The sequence below is a fragment of the Lissotriton vulgaris genome, chromosome 4_1, assembly GCF_964263255.1.
Source record: "Lissotriton vulgaris chromosome 4_1, aLisVul1.2, whole genome shotgun sequence".
Taxonomy (NCBI): domain Eukaryota; kingdom Metazoa; phylum Chordata; class Amphibia; order Caudata; family Salamandridae; genus Lissotriton; species Lissotriton vulgaris.
Window position 1 is genome coordinate 1890346070 of NC_141691.1, and position 13856 is coordinate 1890359925.

The 13856-nt window shown below is 41.0% G+C and overlaps 1 protein-coding gene across 3 annotated transcripts in view; it reads right to left on the bottom strand.

Moving 5' to 3' along the window:
- The window catches only part of ASAP1 (ArfGAP with SH3 domain, ankyrin repeat and PH domain 1), a 1926573-nt gene that overhangs the window by 1243931 nt on the left and 668786 nt on the right, over positions 1-13856 (bottom strand). The gene's annotated exons all lie outside the window — the stretch shown is intronic.

Consider the following 13856-nt stretch of genomic DNA (forward strand, 5'->3'; position numbering starts at 1 on the left):
AGAAAAATCTTTGCGTGTCAGTAATTAATTGAGCATAGTGACGTTTCGAGTGTTTCGTCAACAGGAACATTCCGTGAAAGAGAATCTTTGCGTGTCAGTGTTCTATTGAGCAGTATGACAAACAATTAAAAAAAAAGAAGAATAAAGTAAAAGAAAGACGTTCCATGCTCAACAGTGCACAATTGAAAAAGGGTTCCTTTTAAGATTAATCTTTAGAGGAAAGTTCTTTCTTTTTATTAATACAAGGAGCATTCCTAATTTAATTACAAGAAAGACTAAACAAAGGATTACTGTTTATTTAAGCAGCAACAAAGTCTGGTTATATTAAAAAAAATGCAGAATGTAACTCAACCAGCATTTTTTTTAACAAGTCCTGGAGAGCCAAATGTAAAATGGCAAAAATGGAAAAAAATATTTGCAAACTATGCAAGGGTATGTGGCACAAATTTGAGTGCAGAAAGAAAACATTCATTATTGTTACACTGTTTAGGAGGAGAAGGTCAAGATGTTTTAGAACATTTACCAGAACTCACAGCATCTGAACAAAGGAATTTGAATGAATATGAGATAGCCATTGAACAATTGGATCGGCATTATCTTCCTAGATTGAGCACGATAATGGAAAGATACCATTTTGGTTTAAGAGGGCAAAAAAAGGATGAGTCAGTTGAAGACTATGTTTCTGCGCTAAGAAAGTTGGCCTCATCTTGTAAGTTTGGTCAGACCTTGGAAGAAAGAATAAGAGATCAATTCGTGTTGAAATGTGCACATGACAGTATTCGAAAGGAACTATGGTTGAAAGATGAACCACCATTGGAAGAAGTTCTGGTTATAGCGAAACAGGTTGAACACATGACAAAATGTGTGGATAAATTAAAAGGAGAAAAGGAAAAGATGACAGTCGGAAAAGAAGGATGAATCTAAAGTTGAAGAAGTAGTCTGTCAAGTAAAAAAAGAAGATAAAATGGCTGGTGAAAAAAATGATACTGGAATGAATAGCTTTAATGCAAACTTCAACAATTCAAACAAATTTTCTTGTTTTAGATGTGGAAATATCGGTCATCTAGCTAACTCTCCCAATTGTCCTGCTTTGAAATCCATTTGTAATAATTGTGGTAGAAGGGGGCACTTCTCAAAGTGCTGTAGAACTAAAAACAATAAGAGGGACAATGTAAATAGAAAGTGGTCTCAACCCCAGGTGAAAACCGTAACTTTCCAAATCAATGGTGGCCCATTAGAACATCCCTCACATTTAGTGAAAGTGGATGATGCCATAATTGAGTTTAAGTTTGATTCGTGTTCCCAGATTACCATGATTGATGAAGAATTATTACATAAGACTTTTGGGAAAAATATTAAGCTCTTTAAAAGCGATATCATACCTTTAGGTTATGGCAAGAAACCAATTAAAATTTTAGGTTATTTTATGGCTACTATTGAATTGGGAAGTCGCATCATTCCTGGTAAGATATATGTGACAAATGTAGGTGATTCCTTAATTAGTTGGAGACATCAACGAGATTTAGGTGTTACACTTAATCCGAATGCCTCACCTCAAGTGCAAATACAGGAGGTGGAAGATTTGTCAGAAATTTTTGCAAAGAAATTTCCAAATGTATTCAAAGAAAATCTAGGTTGTTTAAAAGGTTACAAACATTGCATAAGATTTAAAAAAATGCAGTCCCAATAATAGCAAAGGTAAGAAGAATTCCTTTAGCGGAACAAGAAAAAGTACAGAAAGAGATTGACAAACTGATTGAGAACAATATTATAGAACCGGTAGAGGCAACAGAATGGTTGGCTCCCATTGTTATAGCTAAGAAGCCAACTGGCGAAATCCGCCTATGCATTGATTTAAGAGCTTTAAATAAAGAGGTCGTGGTAGACAGATTTCCTTTACCAAACATCGATGAGATTGTAGGTACATTAGAAGGTGCAAGGTACTTCACCACTTTGGATCTAGCTTCTGCCTACCACCAGGTGGAACTAGACGATTCTTGCCAAGATTTGACTGCTTTTATAACCCCCATGGGCACATTTAAATTTAAAAGGATGCCTTTTGGATTAATATCAGCTGCTTCTGTATTTCAACAAATAATGGCACATATACTTAAAGGTCTTCAGGGGGTAAAATGTTATCAAGATGATTTGTTAATCTATGGTGCTAACATGCTAGAGCATAACGAACGGGTGTGTGATGTGTTGAAAAGGTTGACTGAAGCTGGTTTGTCTCTTAAAAAGGAGAAATGTAAGTTTGGTTTAGAGGAAGTGAACTATCTTGGACATTGTATAAAGAGTGAGGGCGTTTTTCCAAAGTCGGATTTAGTTACATCCATTGATAACATGGCTGAACCAGTCAGTAAGGATGAGTTACTATCTTTTCTTGGAATGGTAGAGTTTTATGGGAAATTTATTCTACATTTTGCAGATAAAACAAAAAATATGAGAAGACTTACTGCAAAGAGTGTTATTTTTGAGTGGTCTAATGACTGTAGAAAAGAATTTGAGGAGATTAAAGAGGAGTTAAAGAAAGCTCCTTGTCTTCGGGCATTTGTTCCGGGGTTGCCAACGTATGTGTTTACTGATGCGAGGGACAAAGGTCTAGGGGCAGTATTAGTACAAAATAAACATGGTAATGATTCTCTTATTGCATGTGCCTCAAGATGCCTTCGTGGACCAGAACTTAATTACTCAGTCATTGAGAAGGAGTCATTAGCTATTTTCTGGGCTCTAAAAAAGTTTAAGAATTTGATTTGGGGTACTTAATTTGTTGTTAAGTCAGACCACAAACCATTGAAGGAAGTTTTTTGCAAGAAGGGTTTGGATTCTAGCTCTTCTAGGATTAGGAGATGGATTATATCTTTGCAGGAGTTTGATTTTGAGGTACAATACTTACCTGGTGTTTCTAATAAAGCTGCCGATTGTTTTTCAAGACTAGTAAAAGGTGATAATCTGTGTAATTATGAAGTGTTTGTTGACGAGGATGATTTTCTCAATGTTTGTGAAGTCACAGAAGGTGTTGTGGGAAAAGATGAGTGGAAGAATGAACTGCTAAAGGATGATGAGCTAGTTAAAGTTTTTTCCTTGCTCAGGGACAATAAACGTTTGGATAAACCTTGGTCTCTAGTCACCGAGGAATTATCCATAACTGATGGCATGTTGACACGAGGTTTGAGACTTGTACCTCCCTCTACTTTAAGAAAAAGATTATTGATACATGCACACACGGGTCATTTAGGTATAGTCAAAACTAAGGAGATGTTACGCACTCAATTTTGGTGGCCTGGAATGGATTTAGAAATTGAACGCATGGTTAGGGACTGTGTCGAATGTTGCTCTAGTGACAAAATTCTGAAAACCAGACAAATGCCTATGGTTTGCAGAGTTTTACCTAATCATCCCTGGGATGAATTAGCCATTGATATTTTGGGTACTCTTACGGGTGTCTCTGACACCCTAATTGATTGTTTTGATTGATTTATATTCACGTTGGATTGAAGTGAGTGCCGTAAGTGACATTAATTCTGATTCTGTTATCAAGTTCTTATCTGAGATTTTTATGAGAGAAAGTTTTCCCAACAGTATCTTATCTGACAATGGTCCACAATTTTGTTCTGCTGTATTTGATGTATATCTTAATAAATGTGGTATTGTGCACAAGGGTTCCTCGTTATACCACCCTGAAACCAATGGTTCTGTTGAGAGGGTCAATAGAACGTTAAAAGAATGTATTCAGCTTGCAAGAGCCAATGGTTTAAATTGGAAAGAAGCACTGATAGAATTGATGCTTACCGTTGTTCCCCTCACTCTACCACTGGTAAATCCCCCTTTGAATTATTCAAAGGTAGAGTTCCAAACACAATGTGGTGTCCTGGTTGGATGAATTTGAATAAGGGGTTCGTTGACAATCATGTTGGTGCTTGGAGGGAGAGGGAATTAGAAAAACAGGCTTGTAGAAAAATGTATTTTGATTAAAAAAAAGTGTTCAATTTCAGGAGGTTAAGATAGGTGATCTTGTCAAAATAAAAGCACCTGTTGGAAGAAGATCTTGGTCTAAATATACCAATGTTAGACCTGTCATTAAGGTTTTTGGAAATGCTATTAAAACACAAGATGGGAGGATTTGGAATAAAAGTCGGGTAGTGGTTGTTAGATCAAGGAATGTTTTTCAAGATGATTTAAATTCTGCCTGTGAATCTTCTGGCACTGTTAATCTTCCTCTATCCTTTTCTAGTAATCCATCTGCTGTTCGTGTGAGAAGTCAAAGGCTACGCAGAGCTCTGTCTTCTATGAAAGATTATGTATAAACCCTCTTGTTTTTGCTATTAGTTATATTAAGTTGTTCTTTCATTTCTTTTCTTATTTTTATTGTATTCTTTTATTTTGTTTATTGCTGTTGTAAAGAAGGGAGATGTGTAATGTCGTACTTTGCATGCAAGCACTTGCTTCCTTTTAGAATTTAGATCTCAGCCTAGTTAATATTCTTAGAATCGAGAATCTGATGTGAATTCTTGTCAGTTGTACATTTGGCTGTTTGTGGATGAGGCGAATAAACTACGCTTGAAAGATATCTTCATCTTCTCTCATTTATACCTGTGGAAGACACAACAATATTATCCTCCGTTATCCTGTCAAAAGAAGGTAGCAAGGGAGAAGGGGTAGTCAAAAAGGGAGAAAGTGGCCCTTTAGGACAGTCGGGAGAACTGAGCGGTCGGATGTTATCAACTACTAGTGGTGCAGGTGATGACGTATCCTGCTGCCCACTGAGAGCCCATGATGGTCAGAGGGCAAACAACAAGGGTTTGAAGGCCGGCTGCCTGGTGGGCGGTGGACTGGCCCAACATTAGGCTACCTGACCCATGAGGTCTGTGGGTACTGTGTCCTCAGTCATGCAGGGGATGGGAACATTGCACATCATGGTATTTGGGCGGATAAGAATGCAGCTGAAACCCCATTCTATAGCTACAATGGGAGCAAAAGGAGGACTAGGGTTGGCGAGGGGCCAATGAAAGGGCCAAGGTCCTGACCATAGCTCTGCTATCCTTGAAGTGCTCCAGCGCTGAGTCCGCCATCAAAGGGCATGTTCGTTTTTTTCCATAAGCGAAGCTTGGACATTCCCAGAATAGCTGATAGTTCTCAGCAAGGCATGGCACCTAAGTGCCACTGATGACGAAACGGCTCTGCCTAGCGAGTAAGTAATATCCAGTCCACAACGTATGGTGAACTTAGCTCCGTCAGCCATACCCTGAAAGAGTATGGGCAGGGCCTTCTCCGGAACCAGAGGCAGCACATGCGCAACTGAGTCCCAGAGTAAGTGGGAGTATTGGCCTAAAAGGCATGCAGAGTTCACAGGCAACATTGCCAGACTGGCAGAGGAAAACATCCCATTCCCCAAGGTATCTAGCCTCTTGAATTACCTGTCTGGTCGAGTGGTAGGAAATGTGCTAGGATTTACTATGGAGGTGGCGGCTTGTATCACCAAGCTCTCTGGGCTGGTGTGCTAGGTGAGGAAATTAGAGTACCCTGGGGAAGGGTAATAGCCCAATTGACAGAAGCACTGTGCTGGGCTTGGACCAGGCAAAAAATAGGACATCTATGAGGGCTTCATAGAAGGGGAGAAGCAGTTCAGATGGGGGTCACTCTTGGCTGAAGCACCTCCATGAAGACATTCGTCTTGAAAGGCAAAGTGAGTAGCTGAAGGTCCAGGACCTCAACCACCATTCTCACCACCACTACGAATGAGGCTCCCTCCTCCGTAGCCACAGTAGGAGGAGAGACCAAGCCAGTATCTGGAGAGGTGTCTATGCCACTGGCGTTCAGATCCTCACACCAGGTTTCATCAGTGTAATCTAGGGACTGGTACTCTTCAGGGTACATTGGCACCTCCCATTCTTTCCCAAGTCCTAGCCCACAGGAATACAGCTCATGCTTCAGCCTGGCGGTAAGGCCTCCTGTTGGCGCCAGAGTCGGCATATGGTACCTCCAGAGGGCCAATCATGGATCCAAGGGGCAGGACTGGCGGCGGTGATGAAACCACCGGTAGGGACCCCTCCTGAACCCACAGGGCCCGACTGTGTGTTGGCAGGCTGCCCAAATACGAGGTGCATAGTCTCATAAAACTCACAAAGTTGGGCAGAGGTTGCTCTGGCTCTAGAAAACTCAGGGAGCCATGGAGATGGCCCAGGCTCAACTGTGGAGCCAGGCCTTGAATGTGGACGTTACCTCGTCTAGTCCAATAACTTTGACGGATGGGACTAAGTCGAAGACTCTTTTTTCTGTGGAACTTACCCGAAAAACTTTGCCAAAGATCGTTGGCTCCGCAATCGATTCTCATACAAAAGGTCCATCAAAAAGTAACTGGGGGTAACTCTTCTCCGGATCTGTGCAGACTGACATGGAAAGAAAAGAACAGACGTCCGCACATTGGAGTGGGGCCTATATAGGCACCACACACGCCACTTCCGGCGCCACCACGCAGAGCCGGATTGCACCACCTACAGGCGCACAGGGGCACTGCTCACAAAACCATTCCAGATCCAGTATGACGCCTGGGGCTAATTCTAAGGTAAGGAATCTGCAGCTCGAAATCTCTATCAGATGCAATAGACGACACCACATAGTCATTCTGTAACCTCATATAGTGAAAATGTAGACTATAAGTAAATTACTAGCACCCAACACCAGAGGGTTGCAGCAGATAAGTACTCCTGGATACTTGTGCATAGAGATCAATGATATCAATAGTACACAGCACTATAACTTTATAGTTTAACGCTATGTTAAGTTCCAGGCCATGGATGCGAATGTTGCCAACCGTGAGAGAAGCACATTACATGGTTTCAAATCTGAAAAAGGGTTGGGACTGTTCAAGTTGTGGTACATATGCAAAAAGTTCTTTCACTGGGGTTTGGTGTGGGTGAAGTAAAGGGAAATGATCACTGTTCATGTGCTACTATACTTTATATTTCCAACACATAATTGAAACAATGCACATGACTTCCCATTCACCCGGAAACCAGGTACCTACCATCATAGCCCAAAGGTTCAAATACTCATTAGATATGCCACTAAATACTCGCCTTGCTAAAATGATGAGCTGGAATATATGGGGATTCACCAGTCCCAGAATTGTCCAACAAGTACTGCCTTATCTGGATTGGAATAATATTATCACCAGGCTGAAATAAACTCTTGTCCTGCGTAAGAAGTAATCTTCTAGAGTAATAGGAGGAACACACAAGTTTTTTTCATCGTACTGAACATAATCCAGGGAGGAGTGGTCACACGTATTTGGAAATCCTTAGACGTCACCTTACGTTGTCGTTACAAGGCGATTACATTAGGAAATGTTCATGTAACATATGGGCCAAATCAAGATTGCTCCGTCTTTTTAATGTTATGCGGAATACATCTAGAACAACTAAATCTACACATGTAGTCTTTACACTTTAATGAGGTAGACACCCACAATGGCACCATAAGGACTTTGTTTTAAAAAAACTAAAATCAGGATACGAGGCAAAAGCTTCCTTGTGTTCCTCTGTCTACATCATGGTCAATAAAGTAAATAAAGTGAAAGCAGATGGTTCCATTGGGCACTTCCACTTTTATTCGTGATCAAGAAGCATAACTCTGTCCCTCGCCCACCAATCTATGTAAGAGAGGTACCGCTAGATAGGTGATAATGTCCCATTTCCAGTGAGAGGAAGACAGCAAGCACAGCAGCCAACATCAGACTAACTGTGGCTAAAATAAGTTTTCGACTGCTTCTGGAAGTGTTTCATCTGTAGAGTGGCGTAGATGAGAGGGAATATTACTCCCAGCCTTAGCCATTAGATAAGAGAAGGACTGTCCCTACGCCACCCCACCCTTTTTCCCTAGAAACCCGGATACTACCAATATTCAGAAACAACCATCAGCAGATCTAAGTGCTCTGTAAGGATGCTAAGGGATTGGCCCATAAGAGGGCCTTTTATGTGATCGTCTTGTGATATCTCTATTGGCCAATGCTAGTGCTTTAAGCAACATATTTTTAGAATTGGCAGCCAATTTAGTGGTGCAGATGTTTTGAAACTGACGACCAATGCTTTATCATTAAGATAAATCTAGCTGTTGTATTTTGAACAACCTGAATTCGATCTGTTGGACACTTCAGGAGTACCAAATGCATCACGTCGTACAAGTGCAACCTAGCAGTAATCAAGGCATGTACTAGTCTTTTCTGTGTTTACATTGGTAAAACCTCCTAAAATGTCCTCAAAGTGTGCAACATGATCCTGTGATTGACGGAATTTGGGGACGAAAAAAGAGCCCTGTGTCAAACTTGACTCCCAATAGTTGTGGGAGACAGAGGATCTATTAAGTCCAGAGAACACCAATTGTTGGACCATACCTAATGTGCACTGCCAAAAAGCAAAATCTCCGTTTTATCTGAGTTACATTTAAGATGACTTTGTAGCAGCCAGTCAACTATCCGAATTAAGCAGCCTGTAAATGCCTCTTGCGTAACACCCGGTTGTTCCCCAGCAGACAAAACAAGGTGTGTGTCATCTGCATAAGAGACCAAGCTGATGCCATGAGCTTGAATGATAGATTTAAGAGGGGTCATGTTAGCATTAAAAAGGGTCGGGCTAAGAGAAGATTCCCCACTGGACCCCATACATAGGTGGCTTGTGTTCAGAAGAGTAGGAAGACACAATCACTGATTTTTCTCTATTACTTAAGAGCAATTTAGCCATCTCAAGGCCAAACGACAGATGTCGATCTCTGCTAGCCAATGGAACAATATGGTGTGTGACTTTGTGTTGAATTCCGCTGATAAGTCTAACATTATCAAGGGGGTGCTCTCTTCTAGGTCTAAACTTGATTTAATAAATTCTGCCACTTCCAGTAGTAGTGTTTCTGTGCTGTGCCTTGGTCTAAAGCCAGACTACAAGGAATGGAAGATATCATCTTGTTTCACATAGTCAGATAGTTGCTTATTAATTAATTTCTCCAGCATCTTGGAGGTAGCCAGGAGAAGTGAGATTAGCTAAAATTAGAAAGCGAGGTATGTTTCAACAAGAGATTTTGAAGAGAAATTACCTGTGCCTGCTTCCAGAGGGTAGGGACCATGGCGGTGAACAAAAAAAGATTAAAAAGAGCACTGAAAATGGAATTGATGACATCCATGTCTTTTCTGAAAAGCAACAAGGGTTGTTAGGAGAACCAGATGTGCATTTAGGGATGGCTTAGGCACATTCAGGGATGCTCCTAAATTTGGGAAAAGTGCAGTTTGCTACTGAAATGGCACGAGGCAGTAACACCTAACTTACGGTAAGGAATCTATTGTAGTATCATGAAATTCTACGTGTTTTTTCACTTTTTTTCCTCAAAGAATGATGAAAGCTGCTCATAGTTTAGAGAAAGAGGTGATCACTGCATTGCAAGCCTCGGAGGTAAGAAAGAGCTTGACAATATAAAAGAAATCCTGCATTTTTAGCTGCACTTATTTGATTGGAAAAAAATCAGCTTGTGACTTTAATAAGTTTGTGATAAGATTTCAATGTCTCTTCATAACTTGTTTTGTCGCTCCAGTTTTGTTCCAAAGTTTAACATTTCTGCTTTTCTCTTGCCAATTTTGGAAAGAACCAGGTGCAAAGGAGGATGAGTGAGGTGATTGTACTTTTTAAATGGAGAAACTTCATCTAAAGTTGATATAAGCCATGCATTAGCCACATCTGCATTGGCCTCCATGGATTCACTGTACAACAGTAAAGTCAAGGCCAGGGATTCACTAAAGTTATCTTTTGTGATTTAGTCGCACAACCTCCTCATTCCGTCCTTAGTCCTTAATACTCCATGATAGGAAATATAAGATACTTCAAATAAGACATGGAAATGGTCACATCAAATCACTAGTAGGACAGAGTTAATCCCAAGTTAGAGAAAATAAAATAAAGCATATGCCCAGTTTTGTGCTAGTCATGTGCTTGGTGACGAAACTAATTGCGTTAAGTTTAGAGCCCTAAACGTGTAACAGAGCGTGTGCTTGAAGATTACTGTTGTCATCTAGGTGCCAGTTGAAATCACCAAGATCAGTGGAATATTGAAGACCGTGGGGAGCAATCACATTGCCTAAGATAGAAGCACAATCTGCATCATAGCCCAGATAGCAATAGTTAAGTGGCCCAGAGCAGGAAAGGTTACGGATATTTTAATTCTGAAGCCTAGTCCTTCAGCTATCTCCAAATTATTTAATTGAGATGTGGAGCAGGAAGACAATCGCTATGGCTACACCCTCATGTGTTGTCCTGTCATGATTTATTATCACCACCTCGAAATTGCTAAGGCAATATGAGAAATGGACGATTCATTTACCCAAGTTTCTATTCAAAATAATACATTATCCATCTGAACCTAAGCTAAAGGTATCCAGTGTGTGTTTAGGCAGTGAATATGCCTTCAATTCGACAGCCTGTTAGATTTGTTTCAAGTTGCCCACGGTTATTAACCTCCTTATGGTTTTCATAGCCCAGTGCTTCATAGGAAGAGTCCGTAATTGCTTAATAACCACATCAGCACGGCAGGATAAACACAATACCGGTCCACTCAAGTTGAGTGTGGTGATATTCACTAGAAACTTGAATTTTAATTAATTCCAGAGTCTAGTATGACAGCCTGGTAGAGGGGGCTAGAGTTTAACAGGTAGCATGTCCACACACCTATTGTGTTTAAAAGGGACACAGTGTTCAGGACCTCTTAGCCACTCGAGTGCAAATTCCCCTACATGGTTGTTAGGACAGAAAAAAGCCCTACAGCACTATGTGACTCTGGGCAATAGCTTGCTTAATCTTCCCAACGGCCCCAGCGCTGGGACACCTCTCGGGAGGTAGCTGTGCGCTTTACAAATGCTGGTATTTCATTTATTTCATAAGCAGAGATGAAAATGACATGATTCAACTTAAGTATGATAGAGAAGTAGACAAATTACCGACAGAGAGAGATGGTTTACTCTTTCAATTATTCAATAATATAAATCTTCCGTTAACGCAAGGGTTCTTTGTTGTAAGTAAATTGTACAGATGACCAGATGTAGCCAGGAGGTATATTTCAAGTAGAGGGTTTATTGATAAGATGTTACAAGTTTCAAGAAAGTCCCACCAGGAGCACCACTCTCTCTCTCATCAGGCATTCCAACATTCCACGCAGACACCACATTCATCCTGGCTGAGTAGCTAAGGAGAGGATGCATTTGAGGTAATTAAGTTACAACATTCTTCTGTAATCTAAACACACAACGCACCTGCAAAAATTGATATGGCAGGGTGAAGAGATACAGATTAAAGGAGATATATTGAAGATTCCTTTGGAGAATAGTAGTTTATCAGTCGAAGATCTGTATGTGTATTACTTGGCAGCACAATCCACAATTTGTTATGTTCTGGCTTTACCACCACCACATTGTAAACACCTGAAAAGATAACGGAGAATAGCCATCTCTTCGTACAGCAAATGCCCCTATTCAAGTGCCCTAGAAAGAGCAGCAATGAAATAGAAACAAGTCGGCATCACAATGATGCATCTTGTGGAAGTTTCTGGATTGCACTATTCATCTCCCCCGGTTGATAATCCGATAATCCTAGCCTTTCTACACTTCGGGGGCAAAGGAAACAGTACATTTCTGCAATCCCTCATTTTACTACACTGGGTGCACAATTTCCAGGAAATGGTTTCATGCCTTAATATAAATCGTGGGGATGTGATAACCAGTCAGCAATCCTTCTGTACTAGAGGCTATGACCTACGGCTAGGGAGTCTTGATCGTGTTTTCAACAAACAACTGTAACATTGGAATTCTTACTAAATTTTCCTTTATCTATGCTCTGAAGCTATTATGATTTGCAATGTTGAATCATTCTTTGCTAAGTACTAACTGAAAACATTTCAAATTTCTTCATCATTTGTGCTTCACCCCAAAACAACTAACCGAAATCTCATATTAAGGTCCTGTCACTTCGAAAAGATGCCCTCAAGAAAACAGGTGTATTCTTCATCTAGCACAACACTTTCCATCTGTACATTTGTTCTGGAAGGAGGTTAATATTACAAGGCAGGACAGGACAGCCACGTGTATAGCTAACACACTGCTGGAAGTGCTTTTACCAACGTCATATAGAAAAAAACTCTGTCAGAATGGCTGATGGATACTCTTTTGGTAGCTGTAACAGGGAAGATATGGCAGCATATGATGTTCTTTATTCAGGATCAGCCACAAGCACTACATTTTATTTGCCTTTCACCTGTACTCAAATCCAAAGATCTAAACCTTTCCGTAGTATAAAAAGTCATGATTTACCATCAAATTAAAAAAATACTTAATGTTAATTTAGCATTAGTGCACATTGCCAGTCAGTCAGTCAGTCAAAAGCTTTTATTATCGGTAAAATACCATAAAAAGACATATATACATAATTACAGATACGAATACATAACTGCAGCTAATAAATAAGGAAGTTTAAAAGATCATACATTACAGTCCAAGCGCACAGAAAAATTCCTAAAATAGTTAAAAAAGAGTTCTAAAATTTGTTTAGATACATTAAAATAAGGAGAAATGGCGCTCCCAATAAACAATCCCTAACCATAATGCATCTAAGGAACCACATTCATTGCCATGTTTATTCTGCCGCACGAATGGTGATTTGTGGGCTTTCGGCTTTTAGTTTTGCACACCTCGAATACCAAATGGACAAGAGAAATCTAGCAGTTGCAAACACTATCAGGGGGGTGGTATCATATTTAAGAATTCTAAATACCTCTCTGTAGTCCCTAAGGCCCCTGAACTTACAGAGTTGAATGATCCATTTCGCTCTTGCCTTGGCGTAAAGGGGGCTGAAGAGCAGAACGTGCAGATCTGTCTCTCTGCTACTCGCACACCCAGGGCAGGATCTAGCGGTATGTGGGGCACTTGACCACTTATGTGTTACGCCCCTAAGAGGCAATGAGCCATGTCTAAACTGAATGAATAGTTTTTTAGCCAAGGGAGGCTGGATATCATCCAAAAATTTCTCAAGGTGAGGATGATCCTTGATGTCCAAAAAGATGTTAGTCAGCCTACCCATGGAAGGGTTGGTTGTTATAAGTTCCATGCGGTAGCGCTTTAGAGCCACGTTCAATGATTTCTTGGAATACTGAGGACAAGTCTCCTCAGGAGACGACCACATATCCCCCCTACCTAGGGCGTGGCAGAGATGCTTGACGTGGTTTAACCAGGGAATTTTCCCCAAGCTCCCCCTGGACAAAAGATCCCTCAGGTCCTCCCTGTAGCTCAAGAGCTATGGGGTCGACCATAGACGTCTCCAGTACAGGAGGGGATGATTGGAGACAATCTCCTGAATGGGAACCAAACCTAGGTCCAGCCGGAGAGGGGTCCGGGGGGTACTCATAGGGAGTCTCAAAAGACGCCTAAAATTGTTCTCAGTGAGGGAGAGGGGCGCAGCACTAACATGGCCCCATAGGTCTGCGCCATAAAGCGCTCCCCCTCTCACCTGGGCTTTATAAATCTCCATAGGCAGACTCAACAGTTTAGAAGAGGTGTCGTTAAAGACCTTTAAGATAAAACCGCGATTGGGCGAACTTCAGGTTGGCCTTAGACATATGAGACCCCCAGTCCATTCTGTCATTTAGTGTAACCCCCAAATAATCGAAGGTAGACACTCGATCCAGTACCATTCCATCCATGTGGGGGCAAGGGCAATTGGCTAGTTTGCTGTTATACACCATGAACTTTGTTTTAGAGAGATTAATCTCCCAAGTCCCTCAGTCTGCAAAAAGAGCAGAATGCCTCTAATGAACGCTGTATGCCCGTGGATGAT